Source organism: Brassica rapa, unplaced genomic scaffold (genome assembly GCF_000309985.2).
Source record: "Brassica rapa cultivar Chiifu-401-42 unplaced genomic scaffold, CAAS_Brap_v3.01 Scaffold0121, whole genome shotgun sequence".
Classification (NCBI taxonomy): Eukaryota; Viridiplantae; Streptophyta; class Magnoliopsida; order Brassicales; family Brassicaceae; genus Brassica; species Brassica rapa.
The window spans coordinates 12,480-23,558 of NW_022610065.1; the positions used below are offsets into that span (position 1 = coordinate 12,480).

Consider the following 11,079-nt stretch of genomic DNA (forward strand, 5'->3'; position numbering starts at 1 on the left):
GACCGAGCGATCGTCCCGCTCGGTCGCTACGCAGCGACCGAGCTCGAGCCATAGCTCGGTCGCTACGTAGCGACCAAGCGATCGTCCCGCTCGGTCGCTACGTAGCGACCGAGCTCGAGCCAAAGCTCGGTCGCTACGTAGCGACCGAGCGATCGTCCCGCTCGGTCGCTACGTAACGACCGAGCTCGAGCCATAGCTCGGTCGCTACGTAGCGACCGAGCTCGAGCCAAAGCTCGGTCGCTACGTAGCGACTGAGCGATCGTCCCGCTCGGTCGCTACGAAGCGACCGGGCTCGAGCCAAAGTTCGGTCGCTGTGTAGCGATTGAACCTTTCCGAACGTCAATACGACACCAGTTCTTGCATTCTCGTCAAAACCTTCGAATGCTATCTCCCGAAGACCGTAGCAAGCTCAGTCCATGTTTCCCGCCATTCTAATTCATCGATCAAACTTCGCGGATTAGAAACCGCGGAAAACTCGTAGTAAACGTGTCGAGTCGGAAGACGGCCCAAAGGGACCTAAAACACGACTCGAGGCCCATCCTACGATTTTTCCTAACCAAAAGCCCGTGAACCACAGCATGGTTCACGCTTGGCCCACGAGGAAGGATAAATGTCAAGTTTCCGCGGATAAATACGGAAGTTTTGAAGATAATTGTGAAGATCGGGAAAAATGGAATATCTCCATTTTTATGCTATGACGGCTTAAGGGCAGAAGAGTAAAAGCGTAAACCGACCTTGGAGCTAGTATATAAGGAGTCCTAAGCGAGGAGCAAGAAAAAAGAACGGGGGCAGAGCAAACTTAGCACTTAGAGCGATTTAGGCAACTTTCCGTTTTTGTTATTTCGAGCTGCGACTCAATTAGGTTTAGCCGTCTTGGGGTTGCTAGAACTAGGAATCTCGCCGACAGCTCTCGAGCCCAGGCTTATACCTTGTTGTAACGCTCATACGCAGATTCGGAATAAGATCTACTTTGCTCTCTTTTCGATTTCTTATTTTTATCGTTGTTATTCTCGTGTTCTGATTGCTTGACGTGTGGTAATTAACAGATATCCGGGTCCTCTGGGAAACTAGGGTTTCTTAGTTTCCTTATTTAAACGGAAATCGACAGTGTGAATTTCGGTTCCCACAGTTTGGCGCTAGAAGGAGGGGGACCTTACGGATCAATCTAACCCGCAAAATCCACACACAGTCAGACATGTCAACCAACGACGCGGATAACGTGCAAACTCCCCTTAACGGAGGCAGCGGCACCGATCTCCACACTCCGGTAGCAGACGTATCTGCGGGCAACGCGCAAGCCAATGCCGCGACTCTCGAGGAGTTTAAAAAGATGTTCGCCATCTATGAGAAAAGGTCGGAAGAACAGGATAAGCTCGTGAATACCTTGACCAAACAGGTTGAAACCTTAACAGCAAGGACTCGAGCAATCCATCCCCGCGGAACCACTAAAGTTCGCGGGAAAAGACTCGACTTCGCAACACCACTCGATAGGCCTTGAACCGCGCGGTAACGACCAAACTGTGGAAGTACGGATAAAACTGGGGGTAGATCGGCCTTGGTCCGACCATTCGCTACGTATTGAGTGACCAAGCCAATCAGTCGGTCGCTACGTATTGAGCGACCAAGACACTCCGTCGGTCACTACGTATTGAGTGACGAAGACTCTCAGTCGGTCGCTACGTATTGAGCGACCAAGACACTCCGTCGGTCACTACGTATTGAGTGACGAAGACTCTCAGTCGGTCGCTACGTATTGAGCGACCAAGACATTCCGTCGGTCGCTACATATTGAGTGGCAAGACATTCGGTCGGTCGCTACGTATTGAGTGACCTAGCCACTCGATCGATCGCTACGTATTGAGCGACCAAGGCACTTCGTCGGTCACTACGTATTGAGTGACGAAGACTCTCAGTCGGTCGCTACGTATTGAGCGACCAAGACACTCGGTCGGTCGCTACGTATTGAGTGCCTAGCCACTCGATCGGTCGCTACGTATTGAGCGACCAAGGCACTTCATCGGTCACTACGTATTGAGCGACCAAGACATTCGGTCGGTCGCTACGTATTGAGTGACCTAGCCACTCGATCGGTCGCTACGTATTGAGCGACCAAGGCACTTCGTCGGTCACTACGTATTGAGCGACCAAGACATTCGGTCGGTCGCTACGTATTGAGTGACCTAGCCACTCGATCGGTCGCTACGTATTGAGCGACCAAGGCACTTCGTCGGTCACTACGTATTGAGCGACCAAGACATTCGGTCGGTCGCTACGTATTGAGTGACCTAGCCACTCGATCGGTCGCTACGTATTGAGCGACCAAGGCACTTCGTCGGTCACTACGTATTGAGTGACGAAGACTCTCAGTCGGTCGCTACGTATTGAGCGACCAAGACACTCGGTCGGTCACTACGTATTAAGTGACGAAGACTCTCAGTCGGTCGCTACGTATTGAGCGACCAAGACACTCCGTCGGTCGCTACGTATTGAGTGACAAGACATTCGGTCGGTCGCTACGTATTGAGTAACCTATCCACTCGATCGGTCGCTACGTATTGAGCGACCAAGGCACTTCGTCGGTCACTACGTATTGAGTGACGAAGACTCTCAGTCGGTCGCTACGTATTGAGCGACCAAGACACTCGGTCGGTCGCTACGTATTGAGTGACCTAGCCACTCGATCGGTCGCTACGTATTGAGCGACCAAGGCACTTCGTCGGTCACTACGTATTGAGCGACCAAGACATTCGGTCGGTCGCTACGTATTGAGTGACCTAGCCACTCGATCGGTCGCTACGTATTGAGCGACCAAGGCACTTCGTCGGTCACTACGTATTGAGCGACCAAGACATTCGGTCGGTCGCTACGTATTGAGTGACCTAGCCACTCGATCGATCGCTACGTATTGAGCGACCAAGGCACTTCGTCGGTCACTACGTATTGAGTGACGAAGACTCTCAGTCGGTCGCTACGTATTGAGCGACCAAGACATTCGGTCGGTCGCTACGTATTGAGTGACCTAGCCACTCGATCGGTCGCTACGTATTGAGCGACCAAGGCACTTCGTCGGTCACTACGTATTGAGCGACCAAGACATTCGGTCGGTCGCTACGTATTGAGTGACCTAGCCACTCGATCGGTCGCTACGTATTGAGCGACTTAGGCACTTCGTCGGTCACTACGTATTGAGTGACGAAGACTCTCAGTCGGTCGCTACGTATTGAGCGACCAAGACACTCGGTCGGTCACTCACTACGTATTGAGCGACCAAGACACTCAGTCGGTCGCTACGTATTGAGCGACCAAGACACTCCGTCGGTCGCTACGTATTGAGTGACAAGACACTCAGTCGGTCGCTACGTATTGAGCGACCAATACACTCCGTCGGTCACTACGTATTGAGTGACGAAGACTCTCAGTCGGTCGCTACGTATTGAGCGACCAAGACACTCCGTCGGTCACTACGTATTGAGCGACGAAGACTCTCAGTCGGTCGCTACGTATTGAGCGACCAAGACACTCCGTCGGTCGCTACGTATTGAGTGACAAGACGTTCGGTCGGTCGCTACGTATTGAGTGACCTAGCCACTCGATCGGTCGCTACGTATTGAGCGACCAAGGCACTTCGTCGGTCACTACGTATTGAGTGACGAAGACTCTCAGTCTGTCGCTACGTATTGAGCGACCAAGCCACTCGGTCGGTCACTACGTATCGAGCGACCTAGCCACTCGGTCGGTCGCTACGTAGTGACCAACCTGCGAACGAGTCGATCGCTATTATTTTTTCGGAAAAACTTTCGTAAAACTAAAATAAGCAACATTTGACAACCTTCAAAATTCTAACAACAATCGTAGAAAAAGAATCTCTGATAAGGGAAGCGATGGAGCAAAATCCGAGAATCAGAATTCGCCCATCCGCCTCTCTCCACGATCTCCCAATCCTTCCTCTCACAACTCGATTTTTTCGACGATATGCTCATTCATTTTCGTAAATCCAATGATATTAAGATCGAAACATGGATCACGAAAATCGAGAAAATTGGTAGCTGCCTAAACGCGGCCAGGAAAGCATAGATATCCAGGAAGAATCAATATTCTTGCTATTCGAAATGAGCAGACACAAAAAGAGTAAGGGCAAATGAGCAAGCAAAACAGAGAAGAGGCTAACCCAGATCTACGAGAGAACTAAGGTATTCCCGACTTGAAATCAGGCTTGGAATTTCGTAGAAAATTACTAAGAAATAGAAACGCCTAAGAGACTGCCGTAGAACTTTAGGGAACTTAAAACCTAGGTGGATAGTCTAGCGAAATAAGTCTTAGGCGATTTTTCCTGTCTCGGTATATTGTTCCATAATTGTTCATCCAGATCTTGCAAACCGATCTAAACTCTCCGAAAGTCGAGAAACGATCGCCACGCATATCATGCTCGCTTCCTAAAGAGAGAAAAAGTTAGAGACATGAACGTCGTCTTAAAACCGATTCGTTTCTGGCAATTTTCTCGGAACCGACATATCCCAAGTCGTCAACGTGGAAACAACCAAATCACAGTCCAAGCGTCGTCTATAAATCGCCCCGAATTATCGATCATTCCAAACATCAGAAGAGGAAACGTACACAACCCTTCAAAGTATCGGTTCAACCGTTTTCTTTCGTAAAAAAAAAAAAAAAAAAAGGGGGAGTAGGTACGTATACTATACTCGTATACTCCAAACTTCAAAAAACTTCTGCAAATCGTCAAGAATAGGCAAACGACAATCTTAATATTCGTCTAAACGCTAGCAACATATCCAGACGATCATGAACATAATCTCAAAAACTATACATCATTTCTTGTCGCAATCATGCGTACAGAAAACTTGTACCAATATCAAACTGAAACTCGACGATTAGCCAAAGTATTGAAGCCTTTTCCGGCTTCAGAAAGCCAGTTTCGTTTTAAAAAATTTCTACGAGAAATCTTCAATCACCAAAGCATTTCTTTCAGTTTCCGTTGTACCAAGTAAGTCACGGAAAAGCATCGAAAACATTTGGGACAAAGAAAACTCGAGAATATATGTAGCATCGTGCACATTAAAAGGAGCACTTTCCTCCCGATGGTTAGCTAGATCCACCTCTGGTTGACCAATTCGTTCAAGAAACGAATGTGTCATGAGAATCTTCTCGAAAAACCTATGAGAAACGTTCCGCGACTAGATCGTATTGAAATAAACTTCGGTAATACTCCATGGTAACTCCAAGCAACTTTCACCTAAGATCAAAATCACAGCGGGAACGTTTCTCGTAGAACCCGCAGAAACAATGCTACTTTGACATATGTTTACATATCACTGATTTACGACCTTCGTAAAATCGGTTATATGATATGATAAATTATCGTATAGCCCACAGTCGGAAATCATATGATAAATTCTTCGTAACGAAACTAAGTCCTAACAACCAAACGGTTAACGGAAAATCTAAACTTTTCGAAAATTGACCAAGTTCAATACGCTCCACAATTCACTTTAAGCCCGCAACGTTTTAACCATAATACGCGGCATGTAAGGAAAAATTCGTAACAAAGCTTCTAGAGCTATACGAAACATCCTAAAAAATGCACGAAATACATCTCGGAAGGCCAACTCTTCACAAAGCACCATGAAGGAAAACGCTTGTTCCCATGGACAAATTTACACGACACCTCAGTCATAATTCCTCGATCGCAAACAAAACTATTAGCATCCGAGCAGGAACAACAATTTTTGGCTGCGAACATTCTTAGTCAAACCAGAATGTTTCTCAAACACAGGGCTAATACTAAACCCTCGCAACATCGCGAAATATCTTCAAAGCCCGCGAACATTTCAAGCACGAAACGTGGCATACGAAAGAATAACAAATCTTCAGCATCGCGAGACGTCGCAGACGCCTGAAGATTAGTTCTTCGACGAAATTTCCTTCCTCGATAAAAACACCTTCATGGAAGACCAGACAGTCATACGCACTAACATCTTCTCAAAACATATTCTTCGCGAAGACTCAAAATAGTAATTTTTACCATTAAGTTTGTTGCTGATCACAACAAACTCTTAACGTCCTAAACAGACTTAGCCATCTCGTAGAAGATGACTCTCTTACATCCGACACAAGGATAATAGCGCTATAAAAGAAATCCGAAATTTTGGTCCAGCACTTCCGGTCTCCGGAGAGATGCTCGATTCCAACCATACAAGTCGTATAAGCCGAGAACCTATCGCGGACTTTAAATCGGTATGGAATCAGGATGAAACTGAAACGGGATACGTAAGTCGAATTAGTCATCGCACCCTCTAAAACCAGGAGTAAACCTAGGTCTTGCCCTAAACCCAGCGCACTGGTCTCTAACATCTCTAGGCATAGTATCAAACACCCTGATACGAGATCCCAAAATTTGTCTCTTTGCCAATATTCGAGAATCTTCAGAAATCCCCAAGTTTACACACTGCGGAAAACTCTCGAAACAGATTACGGATATAGCAATTCACACAGAGTTAGATTACGAGATGACAACTCGTAGTTTCCCTCTACACCCATACAAAATGCCATCGGCAGCAACACGCCTTATAACCGCTACATAAAAACTAGACCATAAAGGTCTCACTGGAAAACTAGTCATAAGAACCTTAACTCCAAGACGAACTACGAAAGGCTTGATCCCTTCAACAAGGGTACGTAGGCAGCCGTCATAAGGCGCAGCCCCAATCTTATCGCGTTCTACTTTTAGAAGAGCGAGAAGAACTTACCACAGACCTTTTCCACCATTAATTCCGCCTAACTCACCTTACTTGCCTAACTTGCTAGGCCACTCGCTAGAACCTCACGCTGAAGCTCATGGTTCTAACGAGCTGGGGGGCTAACTGTTGGGGTCAAAATCGGTCACGACGGAATCAATGCCTGAAAGTCCGTAAAAGTCAGCATAAACGTTTTTACGAAAAGTAATCTTCGTAAAGATATCTTTACGAACAGCCTTGCAGTAAAATATTGTCCAAATCTCAATCGAACAACTAAATACCGATTGTCCGAAGGAAACGGACATGTATCCAAATCGGCCGCGGACAAGCTCGAGTATGGAAATCAGACCGCGGACAAGCCAAGCTCGATCGATACGCGGCGACCAAGCATGCACACAGCTCGGTCGCTACGTAGCGACCGAGCTCGAGCCAAGCTCGGTCGCTACGTAGCGACCGAGCTCGAGCCAAGCTCGGTCGCTACGTAGCGACCGAGCGATCGTCCCGCTCGGTCGCTACGTAGCGACCGAGCTCGAGCCATAGCTCGGTCGCTACGTAGCGACCGAGCGATCGTCCCGCTCGGTCGCTACGTAGCGACCGAGCTCGAGCCAAAGCTCGGTCGCTACGTAGCGACCGAGCTCGAGCCAAAGCTCGGTCGCTACGTAGCGACCGAGCTCGAGCCAAAGCTCGGTCGCTACGTAGCGACCGAGCGATCGTCCCGCTCGGTCGCTACGTAGCGACCGAGCTCGAGCCAAAGCTCGGTCGCTACGTAGCGACCGAGCGATCGTCCCGCTCGGTCGCTACGTAACGACCGAGCTCGAGCCATAGCTCGGTCGCTACGTAGCGACCGAGCTCGAGCCAAAGCTCGGTCGCTACGTAGCGACCGAGCGATCGTCCCGCTCGGTCGCTACGTAGCGACCGAGCTCGAGCCAAAGCTCGGTCGCTACGTAGCGACCGAGCGATCGTCCCGCTCGGTCGCTACGAAGCGACCGGGCTCGAGCCAAAGTTCGGTCGCTGTGTAGCGATTGAACCTTTCCGAACGTCAATACGACACCAGTTCTTGCATTCTTGTCAAAACCTTCGAACGCTATCTCCCGAAGACCGTAGCAAGCTCAGTCCATGTTTCCCGCCATTCTAATTCATCGATCAAACTTCGCGGATTAGAAACCGCGGAAAACTCGTAGTAAACGTGTCGAGTCGGAAGACGGCCCAAAGGGACCTAAAACACGACTCGAGGCCCATCCTACGATTTTTCCTAACCAAAAGCCCGTGAACCACAGCATGGTTCACGCTTGGCCCACGAGGAAGGATAAATGTCAAGTTTCCGCGGATAAATACGGAAGTTTTGAAGATAATTGTGAAGATCGGGAAAAATGGAATATCTCCATTTTTATGCTATGACGGCTTAAGGGCAGAAGAGTAAAAGCGTAAACCGACCTTGGAGCTAGTATATAAGGAGTCCTAAGCGAGGAGCAAGAAAAAGAACTTTTTCAGAGCAAACTTAGCACTTAGAGCGATTTAGGCAACTTTCCGTTTTTGTTATTTCGAGCTGCGACTCAATTAGGTTTAGCCGTCTTAGGGTTGCTAGAACTAGGAATCTCGCCGACAGCTCTCGAGCCCAGGCTTATACCTTGTTGTAACGCTCATACGCAGATTCGGAATAAGATCTACTTTGCTCTCTTTTCGATTTCTTATTTTTATCGTTGTTATTCTCGTGTTCTGATTGCTTGACGTGTGGTAATTAACAGATATCCGGGTCCTCTGGGAAACTAGGGTTTTCTTAGTTTCCTTATTTAAACGGAAATCGACAGTGTGAATTTCGGTTCCCACATCGGCGAGATTCCTTGTTCTAGTAACCCTAAGACGGCTAAACCTAATTGAGTCTCAGCTCGAAATAACAAAAACGGAAAAATGCCTACATTGCTTTAAGTACTAAGTTTGCTCTGAAAAAGTTCTCCCCTCTTGCTCCTCGCCTAGGACTCCTTATATACTAGCTCCAAGGTCGGTTTACGCTTTTACTCTTCTGCCCTTAAGCCGTCATAGCATAAAAATGGAGATATTCCATTTTTCCCGATCTTCACAATTATCTTCAAAAATTCCGTATTTATCCGCGGTAACTTGACATTTATCCTCCCTTGTGGGCCAAGCGTAAACCATGCTGTGGTTTACGGGCTTTTGGTTAGGAAAATCATAGGATGGGCCTCGAGTCGTGTTTTAGGTCCCTTTGGGCCGTCTTCCGACTCGACACGTTTACCACGAGTTTTCCGCGGTTTCTAATCCGCGAAGTTTGATCGACGAATTAGAATGGCGGGAAACATGGACTGAGCTTGCTACGGTCTTCGGGAGATAGCATTCAAAGGTTTTGACGAGAATGCAAGAACTGGTGTCGTATCGATGTTCGGAAAGGTTCAATCGCTTACACAGCGACCGAACTTTGGCTCAAGCCCGGTCGCTTCGTAGCGACCGAACGGTACGAGCGCTCGGTCGCTACGTAGCGACCGAGCTTGGCTGAGCTCGGTCGAGCTCGGTCGCTACGTAGCGACCAAGTGGGACGATCGCTCGGTCGCTACGTAGCGACCGAGCTTTGGCTCGAGCTTGGTCGCTACGTAGCGACCGAGCTTTGGCTCGAGCTCGGTCGCTACATAGCGACCGAGCTTGGCTGAGCTTGGCTGAGCTCGGTCGCTACGTAGCGACCGAGCGGGACGATCGCTCGGTCCCTACATAGCGACCGAGCTTTAGCTCGAGCTCGGTCGCTACGTAGCGACCGAGCTTGGCTGAGCTCGGTCGCTACGTAGCGACCGAGCGGGACAATCGCTCGGTCGCTACGTAGCGACCGTGCTTTGGCTCGAGCTTGGTCGCTATGTAACGACCGAGCGGGACGGACGTTCGGTCGCTGCGTAACGACCCATTTCGGGCTTTCGTCGGACATCTCGATTCTTTCTTCCGTAAAGCTTTTTCGTAAGGAAGAATCTATTTCGAAAAGTACTCTTCGGAGAAATTCTTATTTTCTCCCTCGGACGTTTTTAATGTTAAATTTGTCGTAACCATTTTTGACCCCAACAGTTAGCCCCCCCAGCCCGTTAGAGTTGTGACTCTAGCGGGCGGATAGATGACTTTGACAAGTTTAAGTGTATCAGACGAAATTCACATTTTTAAATTCCGCGGAAAAAGTCGTCGAGACGATATTCCGAACCCATACTTCTATAAGTAGTGAGCTCTTGTCATTCATTTTCTTCACACCTTCCCTTCTTCATTCCTTCAAAAACCTCTATAGTTTCATAACTTTCCTTTCAACATGTCTTCCTCCCAAGGTGATAAAAAAGATTCCGACATCGAGATGGGTGAGGCCACTTCTCCGGCTCCGGTTCCAACTTCTCCGGCGGAAGTGCCGGCTTGTGTTGCCGGTCATCTTTCTTTCCGAGAGAAGCTAGTTCGTCGCCAAGCCGAGAAAGAACTAGCTCAAACTGGCTCCGAGTTTCCGTCTTCTTCCGTGCAGGTCGTTGCCCCGTGTCATAGGACCGACATCACGGCTCCTCTCCCGCAAGCCCTACCTGCGGGATCTTCCACGACTCCGATCCTCGTCGAGGACAAAGAGAAGGCCGCTGACTCTACGCCTCCTCCTCCAGCCAGAAAAGAAATCGTTCTGGCATTGCGTGCTCCTAGCGCTGTCCTGGCTACTCAGCCTAAGAGTCGGAAGAGGAAACTTGCCAAGAGCGGTGACGGGGAGACTTCGCAGCGAAGTGGGTCGAGCCTAGCGTCAGGACTTCGCGTAAAGGTTTGTTTCTTATTTGAATTCTCGATCGTCTTTCATGCATTCTTTTCTCGGACTTAGTCTTAAGAATTTTTACTGTTCGCAGTTCATATCGTTGATCGATGGGATGATCAGCGAATGTGGTTCTGAGACCAGTCGCCTGTCCGGGGAGTAGGTGGAGCTCAGGGCAGATGGTCCGAAACCGAGGCTATGTTGACGGCTGTCGAGGACTCTCATTCTGCGAAAGTGTCGAAGCTCGAGGTTGCGATAGGAGAGCTTGAGAGGGACCTTGGGAAGACGGCGAGTTCCTTGCTTAAGGAAAAGAAGGCCATGAAGGCCAAATCCTCGGAGGTGCGTCGACTCCAGCGTCAGATCGAGAGTGAAGTGGGACTAGCGCGCCGCGGGATCCAAGAGGCTACGGATGCCCTTCGTGCGGAGTTTCAAGCTCGCTTGGCGAAGATTTATGCTTGCCTGGGTTCCCTCGAGTGTATCCGGAGCAGGGATTTTGCTTTGGCGATGATTGAGGGCGGGATGGCCGTGGTTCGGTCGTTCCAAAGTGAGACTCCCCCGACCTTGGAGGCC

At 49.0% G+C, this 11,079-nt stretch overlaps 1 long non-coding RNA gene across 1 annotated transcript; it reads right to left on the reverse strand.

The window, feature by feature from the left end:
- Positions 1-552: 552 nt before the first annotated feature.
- LOC117129758 lies at positions 553-8,259 on the reverse strand. Its single transcript, XR_004453347.1, has 2 exons — positions 8,184-8,259; positions 553-734 (listed from the first exon to the last, which is right to left on the reverse strand). It is a non-coding gene; the product is annotated as an uncharacterized LOC117129758 (long non-coding RNA).
- Positions 8,260-11,079: the final 2,820 nt, after the last annotated feature.